The sequence below is a fragment of the Zeugodacus cucurbitae genome, chromosome 4 (assembly GCF_028554725.1).
Source record: "Zeugodacus cucurbitae isolate PBARC_wt_2022May chromosome 4, idZeuCucr1.2, whole genome shotgun sequence".
Taxonomy (NCBI): domain Eukaryota; kingdom Metazoa; phylum Arthropoda; class Insecta; order Diptera; family Tephritidae; genus Zeugodacus; species Zeugodacus cucurbitae.
The window spans coordinates 65,567,056-65,585,472 of NC_071669.1; the positions used below are offsets into that span (position 1 = coordinate 65,567,056).

Genomic DNA, 18,417 nt, shown 5'->3' on the forward strand with positions numbered 1-18,417 from the left:
GCCGATATATAATAATATATATTTATGTTAGAGAGGGGGCTGGCGGAAAATTTTTCAACGAAGAAGTAGTCTTTGTGTAGAATATGTTATGATAAAATATCTGCAATTCTACATTTCTCATCGGGTCAACTATAAAGACATTTTTCATAGTCCAGAATTACAATGTATGCTAAACACCGATGACGATGAATATCGAACGGTACTTGACGTCAACATGCCTAGCGAACGACTTCAAACATAAAAAACAGGTACGAAAGAATTTTTAAAGCAACACAAAGAAACCAGAAACAACATGCAACAACATGCGTGGCATACAGCATATGGATTTATTGACTTTCCGCATGCATTTCCAACAAATCATTGACACCTCAACTCACATCATTACACTATAGCTTTGAAATTATACTGACACTGCCGCTTATTAATGCGCAATATTTCTGCTTGACAATCAAACCGAAATTTATAAACACTAAAGTTGTTCAGTGCAACAATTTAAAAATGTTTAAAGTGTCAATTGCAGAATGATAAAAGGCGAAATGCTCTTACGGCAACTATGAAAAAAATGGCAAAAATCATAAACATAATTTTGCATTCATTTTGCTTAAAAATTGGCATACCAGAAAGAAAGCCACCAAATGCCAAACGCCGCAAATATTTAGGACAAAAAGGTAATGTTTTTTTCTGAAAATGTTTTGTAGCAAACAAAAATGCCAAATTATTACTGAAACCTCTAAAAATATCGACAAACTCACAAAATGTGCGTGTCTGCGTAACATTAGCGCTGTCAACGGCAATACTTCTTTCTACGCCTCTTTGGCTTTTAACACACTCTACGCATGCGCACGAGCTTAACACTTTTATTGCCCATTTGCTGTCTTCAGCACCACAGCATATTGTAGATACTTACGTAGAAGTACTTATCAGGCGCATATTTCTGTTTACACTCATAACTGAAAATATTTAGCTATATATGTTGTTGTTGTGATAGTGTTGTTTTATAGCGTTTTGAACACAAATTGAAAAACTGCTTTATGTGACTTTTGTTGTTATTTTTGTTGTTGTGGTATTCTTTATAGCTCGTTTTGTTGTAAATTTAAGTTAAGTTGTCATCTGGCAAGGCGTTAATATGCGGCGATCGCCTCAACATTCGAACATAAAAATTAAATGTCGATTTTATGTTGTTGTTTTCACATTCGGCTGGCAGTTGTTTCGTGGTTTTGTTTATTTTCGATTTAGCTCTCTCCTGTTGGAAGTATTTTAATATTTTGGTTTTTTTTTTAGTTTTCTCACAATTTCGTTTTTCTTTTTATGCCACTCACAGTCGATTGTTGCTTTTGTCTGATTTTTATTTATTTCATATTGCTATTGTTATTTCGATTCTGTGTGATTGATATGCAAAGCGTCGATATTTATTGTCATTAACAAAAAAGAAGTCAAAAGAAATGTTAATAAACTCATTGTTGTTGTTGTAAAACCTTTTTGAATTTTCTTTTACTCCCTGGACTGCGAAGTTATCTAAATCATTTTCAAAGTACTGTGCGTACATTTGAGATCACTTAAGGAATCATTTTTCCATATTTTTTATAAACTCTACAACTGAACTCTGTGCATACTATCTCATTTTTTGTTTTGAAAGTCGATATATTGTTCAAATTTATTTTTGAATCAAGTATAAATAAACCCAACGTTCTTTCATTTCAGTAATTTCTTACATGAAATGAGCACAGGCACGTATGCATATAAACACAATAACGGTTAAATAACAATTGTGAAAAATTAAATATGAAATTACTCATATGTGTGTCTCCAGTCTACGCAAATAATGATTCATTCGGCTGTAAAAAGGTCACAAACTAGCCTTGCTCCAAATACAAACAAAAACCACAAATATATATATACACTTGTTACTAATGAAAGTGTGTCACATTTGTATATTCTATTTTAGCAAAAATCAATATTGACCTACTCTAGTTGCTGATATGTGTAAGAATATACATTGCTAGTAGATAATTGTTTTTTTTTAAATATACCAATATAGATAATTCATATAGCAATTTTTTTCTAAAATCAATTTGAGTTAACAATTCATTGAGAAATAGTCCACTTTCCATAGAAAATTCGAATGAAAATACTTTAATTTATATATATATTCTGAATATAATTTGCCAACAATATTAGACCACTTCAATTCGGCAAAATTAGCAAATCGAACATTCAACTGGTATGAATCACAAGAACTGATATAATGAAATATGTAATAAATTTATAACACATCGATGAGGTATTCATAGACTCTCTTCTCTGTGACGTTATATATCACTTATAGAACTCCAACTTCAATAAAAATTATATCAAAATAAATTTTAAAATCGAGTTGGTTCAGAATGAAAGGGAAGGCATTCACCTACTTCTGATAGGTGTATCTTAACAGCGAAATGGGAAGATAATATTTAAGGCTAATTATAAGCCAAATATTCTGCCATACAGCTTATTTGTGAAATTCAAATGCCAATTTCCAGAACTTCTCCAACTAATTAACTAAAGGGGTCACGGTAAATAGCCACTAATGCCAATACGAAGTGAGAAATTCTTTAATTAAGTTAAAAAAGTTCATCTTGAAATTTTAGTTTTTCAGCGAGTAAAGTTTTGATATATTTAGCTCAAATAAAACTGATTTTATTTAAAATAATAATATTCACTCAACTCAGAGATAACACAAATAATTTGATAACTATATATTTTTGAAAGGATATTCTCGAAGGAGGAGGATTTTTCAAAGCCCAGAAAACATAAAGAAGTACAATATATCTCTTTAAAAAAAACAAAAAAACAATACATTTATATGCCCTCTTACACTTCTCTGCCTATTGGCATCCGTCATCCGTCTAGAGGAGCAATAAATTCTTACACTTATTCTTATAAAAAAAATGTTCGAAAAGTTACATATAATATATACTCAAATGTAGAGGAATGTATGCATATATGCTTACATACATAAATGTTGCAAATTGAAAATTGCGCGCATCACCAATATGCAACGACCGCAAAAGGTTAGCGCAATAAATGTTTTACTTTCGTTGTTTGATTTAACAAGCATCGCACCCGCATACCAACATACATATGTATAAATACAAATACAAATCTACATATGTACATATTTGCTTTTATTTTTAGCTCACACTTGTCATGTGCACTGTAAATAGTAATGCCAATATGTATTCTTGTTGGCAATTGCGTTGGCGAAACGGCCACAGCAGTTGGCGAAGTGTTTCTCTTCAAGTTTGCTGGCATTGCTGCGCCGTGCTGATGGCGATTTGTACATTGACCGCGATTTCATCGTTGGTTGCACGTTGCACGCGCGACTGGCAATTAAAACGCTCGCCATTGGCAATCGCAGCAGCAAAGAGACGTGCACGCAATTATGGTGGGAGCTGCAATTGGCATGAATCATGCAAATATGCGGCCAACACAGACCACTCAGACAGCCAGTCAGCGGGTCGAACCAGTGACCATACAAGCGCGTACCGGTCACGCGAATATATGCGCGAGACCACCGAAAAGTAATCGCGCGTCAAGTGTAAAATGTGTCACAGTCAGCAATCGCATCGAAAAAAAACACAAAAAATAATTCAAAAATTTTCTTAGAAAAATGTTTTACAATCAGCGATATCTGATGAGAGCGCACAGGCCGCTTTTGTGAAGGCGGTTACGCGGCACTTGCACGCTTGCGCTCATACATGCCTGCAGCGTTTTAATCATTTTCACGCCTTTTCTCACCTTCAACCGTCAAATGCGGCCTCTCAATTACAATTGCACGGCAAGCACGCCGATATTTATTTGCATTGCGCGCGCCAATATTTCTGAACACCATACAAAATCGGTGGCATACATTGTGGCACCCAAGCAGCAACACTCGCGCTTATCGCTGATAAATTGCGCATAATTCCGTTTTCATTGTAATGGAAACGCGCGCTGCCTCTCGCTGCTGGGGAATGTGGCGCGCGAGATAAACATCTTTATAGTAATGATGTTGGCGATGGCGTAGATGCACAGCCATTTATTCACTTATTTGTTGTTGTTGTTGTGGTTTGGTATGCGTGTACAAATGTATACAAATTCAAAGTTGTGAAAATGTTAAATGTCAATATTTGTGCGCTTTATTAGTTGCACGAGCACTTGTTTATCGTCATATCATTTGAGTTTAAGCGATTTTCAATTTCAGCTTAGCGTGGATTTGACAAATTTGCTGTTTATTAGATACATATTTGCGAATTTCTGTTTAGATATGTGTAGCTGTAATGATGTTCTAGTTCTTTACTTTTCTCACATTTAGTTGTCAAGTATGACACCTCGAGTTTTATTGCAATTTTCTTAATAAATATATAATATATTTTTGTGTACTTTGTAAATTTTATTTTGAATTAAATGAGTGGTTTCAAACGATCTTAGGTGGATTTGTTGTTGTAATTTTATAATAATTTATGTAGGTTACAACACTTAGATATTTAAAAATAAATTGCCTGATATTCATGAAAAACGTGACAAATGCTATTAATGCAGATTATAAGTTAATTAGAGTAATAGAATAGGCTTCAGAAATATAGAAGTCTCTTAGTTGAGACTCACTGGTACGCACAATTTGCCTAGTGAGGGTTTAAGTGAGATCGCCTGTGGTAAAAAACCTTTCGGAAAACATTTTCAATGAAGTAAAAAACAAATTTGCAAAATTTATCATTACAAATATTAAAAAAAAAAATAATAAAAATCACTGAACTCGGGAAGACTAATTATATGTAATAAAAACAACAAAAAATGCTATAAAAGACAACCAAATATAGGTAATATGTGCAACTCTGAGCCACAATGAAGAAAAAAAAAAACAAATAAAAATACACAAAAATTTCTTAAAACAAATTCATCAAAAATCAGAAAACGATAAAACCCATAAAAACAGTATTGAAGTCCCAAAGACACTTCAAACTGTACACATCCATCATTATTTCATACCGCAAATACATACATACAGATTATATACACCTTCAGTACTCAAATAAAGCCAACTTTTGACAAATTCGTTGCGGCTACTGCGGCTGAAAGCTCCACATATGATTATTGTCATTTCGTTATTAATGAAATATTACCGCAATTGTTGTGTACATTAAGCTAAGCGCATTTTAATGGCGCGCTTTTGTTTAACAAAAGCCACAGCACAAAGCTTCTCTGCACACAAAAGTGCTCACGAGAAAAATGCTAATCAGCTATGGTTGCGGAGATTATTTTGGATTTGTAGAAATGATAAATTCGTGCACTAAACAAACGACTTTATTGACTGGCAAAAGAAAGTGAAAGCCGGTGAAAAAAAGATTGAAATCAATAAAAGTAGGAATTTGGCAAAAGATGAATAATTGTGATTGTAATTTTTCCCAAAAAAAAAAAATTTTTTGGAAGAATTGGATTGGTGTTGTTGTTGTAATTGATTTCTACTATTTTTGTTACTCACTGTGCGAACTGTTGTATACTGTCTTGAAATTTGAACATTTTTATAATGAAGTTCGTTGCTTAAGTCTTTTGTACCTTACATAATAGTATACCAAAAATATCGTAATTTTGTATTAGAGGGCAATAATATCCAAATATTTAAATAAAAAAAATAACTAAAATATTAATATTTTTTTCATCTCAATATCGAATATAATTTTCTTATTAAAATTCATGCAATCGCTCTTTTTTGGAAAACCCTTAGGTCACACGCTCAAACGCTGAGTCAGCCCCTGCAAGCTCGTAAATATTTTGAAAACAAACCACCATAAACGACACATATTCAACTATTTGGAATTCACATTAAAATCACTTTGAACAATTGTTACTAGTCCGCCAAATGTTATCAGCGACCGTCATCTTGCGTGCGGCTGCCCTTCCACATAGTAGAATTATCATCAAAAGTATATAAAAAAAACCCCAAAAGTTAAGCATCTAAAAATTGTATACAAAAAATCGCATTAAAATATTTTCTTTTTACAAAAAATTCACGCAAATCACAAAAATCAGCATTAAAGTGTGCGCAATTACTGCTGGCTCAGCGCTTTTTTCGACCCTCATCAAATTTAAAAATCGTAAAAATTTACTGACAATGTGGCCTTAGCGTTGGATTGTATATGTGGAATTGAAAAATAAAACGGTATCTAAAAATTATCAGCAAGCGACACCAATAATAAAAACCGAAAATCACATTAATAACAGAATCGCAAAAAAGTCACAAAACAAAAACAACTACTATAACAGCAGCGTGACCAATCACACAACAACAAACAACATAGAGCTAGAGCTGACTCAATTGAAGTCATACATCTAAGCCACTCAAACCGATTCAACCATCCGTACGGCCATCCATCCATCTAACTGGTCATACACAGCCAGCTGACAAAGCAGCATCAACAACGCGCATATAACGGCTGAGCATGGCGCGCTGCTAGGCAATTTGATATATGCACACAAGAATAGTATATGCGAAACTATTTATGCCGTTTTTTTCCTTTTTTATTATCTTTTGTTTTTGTATGTTTTGCTTACAAATGCGCGTACTCAGCGTAAAGTACCAGCGCTGCGCTATTAAAAGCCCCCTCACAGTGTTTGACTACGCTTAACTATGCGGTCGCAAAAATGTGTGTATAGATGAAATCGTATGAGTCATAAATAAGAACATAACAATTTTCATTAAAAATCATTCGCAATGATTTTATTGGCTTGAACGATCGTAAATCTTTTGTTGTTACAATGCGCCACTCGAACTAGCGGTTGTGCGCGTGTAAATAAAGAAGTGTACTCAACTATTTGCAGGCAGTTGCGCCTGTGCGTATGTATGTAGGTGCCTATGCACGGCTTGTAGTGGGTTTTTAACACGGTGAGAAAGACTTTGGGGAAAATTGTTAAACATTTTATTTAGTGAAGATTTAGATAAAAATTTTATTTATATATTTTTTTAATAATTTTTATTTTTTTTTAAACATATGTATGTAGGTATATTCAAAAATTATTTTATATATAAAAAATGTTAATATATAAATAATTATTTTATTACAAAATAATTTCCAAAAAGTAAATAAAAATTAAACCATAAATATTACTAAAAGAAAAAATGGTTAATTTACTTTCTAATCTATTTTTTATGTTATAAATCCTAAATCGATATCTTTAGTGACCAAAAAAAAAAATATTTATTATTTTCCATTATTTTCATAGTAAACTTTTCCATCACCAAAAATTTTTTCTTATCCAAAAATACATTTTCCCCCAACTAAAAGGCGATTTTTCCAAGTGCATCATTAGCATTTTTACTTACTATCATTATTCATTTGCAAAGTAAGTGCTCTATCTTGAGTCTATTTTGCAATAGACAGATATGCGCATAACAACAGCGAATGTTTGCAAATGTTTATTCTATACGCAGTAGAGTTGTCTCTATTGTTGTTATTGTCGAAATGCCGTTGTTGCACTCGAACAGTCAGCGTTTTTTGTAGTTTATGTAGATTTAAAAAGCGCATGCCAATATTTTGAATATAAAATGATAGCCATTGCAAAAGTGAATTGTTAACGGTTAGTCGAGAAAATTGTTGCAAAAAAATAAAAAAAGGAATAAAGTAAAACTAACAAAAAATAGTAAACTAAATTCTCTAAAGAATGAAGGCTATATGGGAAAATATGCATATGAGAAGTAAAATATTGGAATTTTTGGCACATAGTGTGTGTGTAATGGTGCATTCCAGTGCGCATATTTACATAAAAGCATAAATTATAGCGCAACTATTTAAGTAGACCTGAAAAATGTTTGCCAAAGATTCTTGTTTAATGACTAGCGTAATAAAAGCAAACGGCAACGGAGCAACCATAATTAGAATAAGTGTGCGGAACGATGACTTTGAGCGCATATAGTATTTGTTCATGCAAAATTTTTGGTATTTTGCTTTGACATATTTTCATTAAAGTAGTATAATTATTTTCCGGCTTTTTCAGGTTATTTGCACTTGTTATGCAAATAATTCTGCATATAGTTATTGTTAAACACTTTGCGCCTAAATGTAGGCCACATTTTATAGTTGATCTGTAATAAACAACTGAAATTCTTTGCTTGCATTTAGGGGAAACTGAAAACGAATTTTTAGTAATTTTTTTTTCATACAAACTAAAACACTTCAAACCAAAATGAAAATTTACAACCCCATAAATATAAAATCTAAACCTTTACCCTTTAACACAAATTCGAAGTTTTCTTCAGAAAAATTTCATAAAATATTTCTGAAAAATTAAAGTAAATATATATTGCAACAAAGTAACTAAAATGAAAACCAAAACTCGCTCTTTTAATATCCAAACCTGAAACAGTTCACTGTCGCCAAATTCCGCTTGAGCTTTAAAAAAATCTAAAATTTTCTCATCACACCCATTGAAGCGCTACATTTTCGGTTTATCAATGAAATATCTTCACAATGTTAGTCATCAATTAAAATTTGCTCATAAATATTTATATTTAGCGATTTAGCTATTGTTTGACACTAAGAGTTAACAAGCGGAGACTTATATAAATATACAGGTTTCTCCTAATGTGTACATTGTTGTTGTTGCTTTCGATATCTTTATAGCGTGTGTGTTTTTTTACTTATTATAACTGAGTTTTGTTAACACATGTAAAAATTAATTTTCACTGTCTCGTTTATCTTATCGCAAGTCGAACTACGAACATGAACCAACAAACTGCGTACTAAAAGAGCCGAACTAGCAAGCGTCCAACCGGCGATCGTAACAAAAGGTGTCAACTAATTTTAAAGTTTTCGTAATAAATTTTATTTTAAATGGTTTTAACACGTAAGCAAATGGGAAATGGAGATAAACAAATTTGAATATCTGTACATTAATGCGCTACGTATGTAAATGTATGTGTGTGTGTGCGTGTGACATTAACAGTGGTCAGCAGCGGAATCTGCATATTGTAAGTTGTGGGGAACAGTTAAAAGTTCACGAATAGGCGAGTAAAGTGTCAAAGAACATGTGTTAAACACCAAAATGAATGACCATTGCCTATAACTGTATTGTTGTTTCCATCCATTAATATTAATTTAAACAGTTATCTAAATAGGCTTAAAACATGGTAATAGGCACATAAATATTTTTAAGACATGCACGCGTTGTGGCTTTTGGGTCAATAGTGTGAGCATTGGATAATTTAGAGCATGTTTTTAAATTCATAATATTTGTTGCTTTTCCGTAGATTAAATTTTAAATTAAAAATTTCCAAAATCAAAAAATACAAAAATTTTCACATTGGTTTTTGAATGAAAAGGTTGGATTTTTCCTTAATCCCTATCGGAAGTATTAAACCATATCTAGTATAAATAATACAAATAAATTAAAAAAATATATATAACCGAATTTCTATCTTTTTTACCATAAATAAATTTAAAGAATTTCAAAATAGTTTAAATATTTAAATATCTTCATTAGAATTTTTTTTTATTTTTAGAATAATAAAAATTAATTAAAAGAAAATTGTTTACAACCTGCCTGCAGAAATATAAAACAGATTAAAATAAAGAAAATATTTTATTAAAAAATATTTTTTTCTATTATTTAACCCTTTCTTGATGGTTAAACGTTTTACTCCTAAATGTATGCCACGTTTAACATTTCATCTATAAACTTCAACTTAGATTCTTTGCCTACATTTAGGGGAAAATAGAATTAAGGCTTTAGAGAATGTGTACTTTTGTGACAGATTTTTATTATTTCAAAATCCTGCAAAAATATTAATATACAAAATTTTTTGTACTATGATATTTGAATTTAAGTAATGTTAATTGATTTTAAATGGAAATTATTTTAAAAATTCAACCCTGAGCTGAAAAATTTCAGATCTAGGGTTGTATCCATTAAAAAAGCTAACGTATGATATTTACTTACTAATTTCAAAGCATTTTTTAACAACCAGGTTACCAACTGTTATACAAAAATATCAGCTGACATAAAAAAATATACTTTAAGTATCAAATCTTGGCTATTTATCTTATCCCTCCATCAGTCCTGAGTTTATTTATGTATGTAATTCCCGTATACTCCAACTCCTACTGCACGTATATGGCAACTCATCCTTTTAACCTCAATACGCCAACTACTCAACAATTTATCAATTTTTCCGCTGCTGCACTAATTAATGATAACGTCAAAAATATGTCCACTTCATCACACGTCGCACGCATGCTATGTAATGGCTAAGAGTCGCATTGTTACAAGTTAACGAAGTCATTAACCGTATGTCATATGCGCCACATATCAGCGAAGGAGATCGGAAATGTGGCACAAAAGCGAGAAGTAGGGTAGCATATGTACGCGCTTGTGTATGTATGTGTACATTTAATTTACCCTAATTGACCTCAAGTCGACATGACTATCGGCGTAATCACCACTAAACTGACGAACTGACTAAACAGGCACATTATCCTTTGCGCATGTGTCCTTTCGTGTTGCTCCCTCTCCCTCTATATTTTCTGCTGTAACACCAGTTCAAATTAAATTATGTGGTCGCGTGCCTACGTACGATTTACCTTTCGTTTATTATTATACCTTTGGATTCTTACACTTTTTGTTGTTTTCTGCTTTTAGTTGGCTGTCCACTCACTCACCCCGCTAACTCAGTGGTTATAAAAAATTGCCGAGGGCGAAAAACTACTGACAGCCGCAAAGAGTCCATAAGGCACAATGTGTAAATCCAGGCAAACGCACATACATATGTATGTAGCTGGCCAACTGGCACGCCAGTCATTCACGGCTGCACTAAAAGGATGAGTCGATTAATGGTCGGACATTACGCGTTTGTTTATAGTTCACATAAATTTTGCGTTTAGGGTACACTTTTTCATTCCGCACCAAAAAACATATGCTCGTACATATGTATATGTATGTGTATGTGTTCGACTTCATGACTTGAACTTTACTGGCAAACGTATATTACTTAATTGTGTTTTATTTTTGTTGTTCCAAAATGATAGGCTTTCAGTCATCAACTGCTTCTACTATCCTTGTTGTTGGCTTTCATGCACTCCACTGCCTTCTCGTGCTGTGCTACACTGTGACTGCTGCTAACTCGAAAATGCTATTAACACCGTTTAAACAGCGTATAAATATTTGCACGCGCTAAGCCAACAACACAAACAACAGCAACAACCATAAAAGTCATACAATAAAGTAATGATACGGGAGAAAAACAACGAAAAAGGTAAAAATGAATATAGCAAGTCGACAGGATAACGTTTCATTGGCGTAAAAGGTGCTAAATGTGTGGCAGGATATGGTTTTGTGGTGCCGACGATGACTGAAGAAGACCCCAAAACCAAAGTAATGATGTTGGTAATTGTTGTTTTTGTACATCAAAAAAATTAATGAAATGTTGCAACAGTAATGAAAGAGCAACAGTAAGAGAGCAAGCCAAGCCATGACGTCAGCGAAAAATTTTTATTTTTTCTGCGCCATCACAAAGCTTTCATGTGTAGGTGTTGGCTGGTTGCCATTCAGTGCAGAGTTCTTATAATTCTTTTTTGTTTTTTCATTTTAAACTTTTGTTTCTGTGCTTTCACGTTGCTTTGTGGCACACAGCCTAAGGGTTCGGCCTAAACGCTGCCATTCTGCAGAATTTATGGCATGATTATAGCTGTTGTTGCATTGTTGTTGCCGCATATTCGTACAACAACTTCTAATAGTTCCTATTTGTATGCTGCTTCCTATCCAGCACTCTTGTGGCACGCGATGCTATTGTTGCACGTTTGTGTCGCGTGCGCATACATTTGATAGTAAAAAATTGGTGAATAGTAAAAACAGAAATCAACTTAGAAACACTCACACTTAATCACTGAAAAGCCGTAAAAAGGTGAAATGTCAGGAAAAATTTGGCATATGGTTCTTCCATTCAACATTGTCTCGGCTGGCATTCCATTTGTGTTGAAAGGAAAAAAACAAAATCCAATCTTATTATAGCTCTATGCTTGTTGTTGCTTTCCAGTTTTTTCGTTCTTCTTTTTTAAGTGCGCTGACTTTGTGGCTTTATCACTTTTCTTTGCATTTCTCCATACACACATATACATACTCATACAAGTACTTTTGCAGCCGTTTACTGCAGTTTTATGAGATTCTCAATTGCTGCACACGTTATTTTTCACATTTACGAGTATTTGTATGAAAGCATACTAATGTACATGCTTTAATAATAGGTTAGTTCACCCGCTTGTTTTTAGGTGTTGATGTTTTTGAGTGGTTATTGACGGGCAGCTGATTTATGAGACTTCCTTGTAGGGTGTTGAAAATATTGTTCTAATCAAATTTGATTATAAATGTCCATATTTTGGTGGTTCTTTAGACATCTGTACTGATTTTTTGTTAGACAGTTATTTATTATAAATATACGGTTAGTTAAGCACCTTTTCAGCAGCTGCTTCATTTAGGGGGTTTTCTGTTTAATTTTCGTAAAAGTTTGAAAGTTTTTTTTGTATAGATTTGGCAGCTTGATGTTGACTATGGCCATTTCCATATTCCTCTTCAAAATCTTGTTCTTTTCTTCTCTGTTAACATTGTGGAAAAAATTATTTCAGTTGGTAATTTGTTGGTAAGAAGCTATATTTATTCCATAAAGCTTAATAGTTTTCTGACAATAGTGGATATTAATTAATATTAAGTATTAATATATTAACATCGAGGAGAGATTAGTCATCATCGATTCAACACTTTTCTGCTCGCCACCTTAGTGCGCTACGCTAAAATAAAGTAAAAAATTTAAATTTATCAACAACAACATCAACGAGTTGTAGTCTTCAAAACTACTAAGTTTGATTGTACAAAAATAAGAAGACCTTAGACTGGAATTAGAATTTAATTATTCTATAAAAGAAGAAGTTCAGTGACCAGAGATAAAAGCCGGCTGTGATGCATATATATTTATCTTAGTGTATGTTATTAAATATACATATATATAACAGCCGACCATATGGTCTTTTAAAAATCTGGAATAATGAAATTCCAAACCAAATATATTTTTGGTTTAAACTAAAAATGCAATTCAAATAAATGCTACTGCAGTGCAAACATAACACGCCCACATGCCCACAAATACGCATATAATACATAAATGAATATTAAGCGAAAAGAATCAAGCATGTTTTGCTGCGCATAAATTTACATTAAATTGTGCACTGGTCAAAAGGCAGCAAAAAATAATAAAAACAAAAAACATAAAAGCATGAGGAAAAAACATCCAAACGTCAAGTGCAATCAAGCATTTTGTCAGTGGCAACACCAGAAACCAGTCAGTGACAACAACAACATCAACAACAACGCAACAAAATTGCAGAGTATGTGGACACACAGCGAACGAAATCGGACGAAATGATAGACAGCTAGGCAGTTAAGCAGCTGGTACGAAAAAAAGCGATGTAGTCAAAGTCCACGTTGAATAATGGAAATTGGCGCAATTTCGAAGGCGCTACTATACAATTTTTATTAAAATACAGTTTCAATTAAAATGGGTAATAAACATAAATCACGACTTTTAAGACATTAAATTAGCGCGCTAAAAGCGGAAAACAGCTGTTGCGCAAATGACAATGTTTGCTGATATTTTGGCCGAGTTAATATGCGTGAAGTTGGCACTCAAGTGTTGGGTAATGTGTCAAGCTGACGAATAATTTAAATAGCGCTTTGGAAATGTTGCAAAGTTTGGCTGATTTTATCGCTAAGAAATGCCGTAGGGTTTTCGAAAAGGACTATTATTTATGGCAATACTGTAGTAATTAAATAATTTAGCAGTAAATTAAAGTACTTTTTACAAAAAATATATAAAAAAATAAATAAAATACTCCGAAAAGCGCCTCAATATGCAAATGCGTCTGCGCGCACACCTGTTCAGCTCAACAAAGGTATATATGTTTGTCTGATCAGATTTCATTATAAATTGACACAATTGAATTTCAGCAAAAAAATGCATATATTTAATACACATATAAATATACTTTTCATGCACACACTCACACACATATAAACGCGATATATTGGCATGCAAATAAGCTTGCATTTGACGCTGGCAATTTAGTCGCTCGCGCTGCACTCATTATTCAAATATTTTTACACACATGATTATTGTTATTATTTCTTGGCAAGTCTTCCTCCTCCAGCCCTCATGCCTCTCACACGCTGTCGCTTGCTGCTCACTTGCCTTTTGCTGAAACCGTTAAATTAAAATAAATACTAAACCGGCGTGTGGAAGTGATTGGCGACAACAGCTTCTGTAGCGCAATTTAAAATTATCCACATTTCTGCCGGTTTGTAACCGCACTGCAACAACAATAAGCAACAAAGTGCTGCACACTGGCAAAAGGCGTGCAATCTGGATGATAATTTGCGGTCAATAAGTGGAATAATGATGCTTGCATTGTCTTGTTGTTTGTTTTTATTGTTTTGCGGCTGATTATTATAATTTGTTTATATTTCTTTTTTGTTATTTTTACATGTTATGTAAGAATTTTAGTGGCATTGTTTTCCTGTTTAACGAGATTTTTCGCTGTCACCAAGTTTGCTGTCGAAACCCGTATTTTATTTATATTTTTTTAACTTTCTTCCTTTTTAATAGCTCGCTCACTCTATCGTAAGTTGCTCGCTTAAGTATTGAGTGAAAATGAAAGCTAGTGAGGTCCATACGCGAACTTAACCAACCAGCTACTTCGTTTCAATGGATATTGCCAGGAAACTGAAGTGAAAATCCGCAGTTTATATAGAAAAAGTAATATTGAAGTTATATCAATGCAGGCTGTGTTCACACTGAGCAACTTTTGTTGCGGCAACTCGAACTTCAAGTTTGTAGAACCAGTAGCGAATGTGTAAGTGGTTAGGACACCCAGTTGTTCTATTCAAGTAATTAACTTTATATGAATACAAAATACTACAAAAAGAGCAATAAACGAGTAGTTACCTTTTATGAGCAACAAAAGTATCCGCGTTTGCACTTAGCCTTACAAATATATAGACACTTAGCCTTACAAATATTTATAATTTGTACTGAATATGAAGCAATTAATGAAATCATGTTATTAGTCCTTAAAATATGCTGAATTTATAACTTCATTATACAGCTTGATAACCGTGAATAAATTATAAGTTTTTAGTTTGAAAAATTCATGTATAAATAGAATACACTGAACAAATTTTTGAGCACATATAATAAACTAAGAGATTCAGAAGAAGATATTGAATAAAATCTTTGAAAATATAGGAATACACTAAGCTCCAATATTCTAATACAGCATAGATCGTAGCATAGATATATGATCTGATTGGCACCATTTTGTTTTGAAATAACTGGTTTCTTAGAAAAAATATAACGGCTATTTCTTTATTTATTAGACATTTTGACTAATAATATTATAAAAAATGTTTCCTTCTAAAAAAAATATTTTATAAAGTATTAACAGCTATTCTGGTCTGCCAGAATCTTTCTCTCTTCCTTAAAAAACATATTTAAAACAAAACCTATAAAACTTGAATTTTTCTCCGTGTACCACAGCGGCGGCGAAAGTATTACATAATCACCTTGCGATTAATGGAAAAAACCACAGTTGCATTAATTAAAGAAAATAAAAGTTATATTTTTAAAAGGAAACAAATGACACACAGTTAAGTATTTGACAACGACTGCACTTCACTTTCTATAAAAAGCCTGCTAAGGCAAACAACAAAAAAGAACAAGAGTTTCACATATATAGAAATGCAAATTAAGCGACAAAAGAATACGAGCAAAAGCAGCTGACAGCGCAGCGGCAATCACGTGCTATGCCAATGGAGAAGCGAAAATTGAAGGAGACGGAATCAGAGCGCGAATGATTGAAAATTGCAGCCCACACACACACACCAGATACTCACCGTCAACGAGTGCGCAACCGCCGCAAGCGTTCAATAGAGGCGATTTAATTGGGGCAATTGTAGATGATTTTGCGGTAATTCAACTAAATATGCGCACATTTAGATGGAAATAAAACGAAATGAAATGAAGCATTACATAAATAGACCACAAGCGGAAAGCGGTGGGTTGCTGATGGCTGACTAAACGACACAGCTGTGCCACATTTATGCCATTATAAGCGTTAGATGAGAATTGCGCGCTGGAAGATTGCAAATTTCCGCTTTCAATTATGGGCAATCGCCAAAAAGTCACAAAAATAAAAACAATTTCAACAACAACACAGCTAAAATAAACAGCGTGGAGTCGACGACAAGAGCACGCCTGACTGACTAGTAACCACGCGCATGCGCAATAATACACAAATTAAGCACATCGCAAAATTTGAATTTCAATCGCATGTAGGACACACACACACAAAATAGCTTAAACGACACAAGGCAGAAGGCAAGTAACCATTTATAGTTGATATCTTCGCAATTGTACAATTGTATTGCGCAATAGAACCTACACAAGATACACACATTTGTACCTACTAGCGCTTGGCAGCTGAGCATGCAGCTGCGCAACTGCGCTAAAATCAATAGAATTAAGCAACGAACTCGCTGATCTTTGTGCTTCCTTTAAGTGCGCGCAATGCACATGCAACACGGCTAGAGCGCAACTGCATTTAAAACCCACAACATAACGATGCATGCCAAACACAAAAAACAACAAAAAGCAATAGCTGTTTGTGTGGCAGCGGCTGTGGCCATTTAAAATGCCAAAAAATATGCGAAAAACCGTGCAACCCAACAGCCAGCCGTGTCGCACCACACTGGGTGACTCATATTCCCCGGCGAAAACAACAACGACTACATGGCGCGGTCGCTTGTGTTGCTGAAAAGCGTTTTGCAATACTGGCTGCGTTGACGCGCCACCAACTGCCAACGCTTTGGTGCGTTTAGAACAAATTACACGAGCGCGCGCTGGGTTGCGTCTGTGTGGCGGCCAGCCGCCACCAACAACCCAAGGAAACTTGAGAAAAATAAGTAAATTTTATAAAAATGTTAAAGGCGCGCTTGTATGGCCATATTGTTTGCCCCGCGGCGCATTTATTAAAATGAAAAACATTGTGTTGTTGGGTTACCCTTTGCCCAATTGCGTTGGCTGCGCGCGCGACTATGGACATAACAACATAATAATAACAATAATAACAGCAACAAAACAAACAAGAAATTGAAATTTGACCGCGCCGCGTCGCACTGGCTATAAATGCAGGAAGGCGCACAGTTGGCGGTGTGCGGACCAGTGGCTGCCGTGATCTTTATTGAATTGCCATGTTGCATGGTTAATAGCCGTTTGCAACGCGTGTGTTTACACTACAATGCTTGCTTAGTGAAAAACTACAAAGATTTTCGGTCGAACTTTTTTGCTCAACATCCTTTTTGTCGCAAGCGCGCACAACATTTTTCACTGCTTTTGCGCATTTGCGTAGAATGTGTGGGATTTTTGCGCAATTTTGATTAAAACATCATTATTATTCGTTGTGTACTTGCAACATAAATGCTGCTAACGTCTGTGGCACACTGTTTTGCTGGCGTGCCGCTTATGACCATTTTTGTCGTTCTATTCACGCCGTGTGCACTCGCGTGTAGGTTTTGCTAAGTGTTGAGAAACATTCTTTCGTCATGTGTACACAGCGGTGTGAGTTTTCATGTAAATAAGTGTTATGGCGGCTGGGAAAGCCATTCATATGAATCATGTGAAGTAGGGGAAGTCTGTGGTGCGACTTACTTCAATAAAGGAAGTTACGGCAAGATATGGAAATTGTTTCTTTAAAGCATTGATTGTGTTTATTTTAAGGAAAGTCGTCATATAATGTTAAATAATTGCAGATTTTTAAAACATAAAGATACTAAAAATATTCCACCCAAATAAATGCAATATTTTTTTTAAATTAAAATTAAAATGAAATTTATACAGAAATACCAACTATATAAACAAAATAATTGTCATTAATATCCTTTGTTTAGTTTTATTTTATTTTACATAATTATTAATTGATTTTTTGTTCAAGTCTTAATTTATATAAAAAATTATATTGGTCAATCTGAGGCCAAAATCACACCTTTTTGGCTAAAAACATTTTATTTATTATTTATTTATTTAATTATTTTTAAATATATATTTTGTAAATATTTTTTAAATCAAATATCTATATATAACTACAATTCTTTTTACTTCTATAATTAAAATTTATTTAAAGACTATATAAAAAAAATATTTTTCAATCCATAAATATAATTTAAATATAATTTCAAAAAAATTCATTAGCTGGCAACCCATATAATATAATTATTTCGAATACTTTTTATTGAGATTATAGTTCCATACATTATAGCGAAAAATATTATTATTCTTGAAGTTAATATATTCCATAAAATATTATTTTT

The 18,417-nt window shown here is 33.4% G+C and overlaps 1 protein-coding gene across 1 annotated transcript in view; it reads right to left on the bottom strand.

Moving 5' to 3' along the window:
• LOC105215109 (dendritic arbor reduction protein 1) overlaps positions 1–18,417 on the bottom strand; it is a 104,564-nt gene that overhangs the window by 55,525 nt on the left and 30,622 nt on the right. The gene's annotated exons all lie outside the window — the stretch shown is intronic.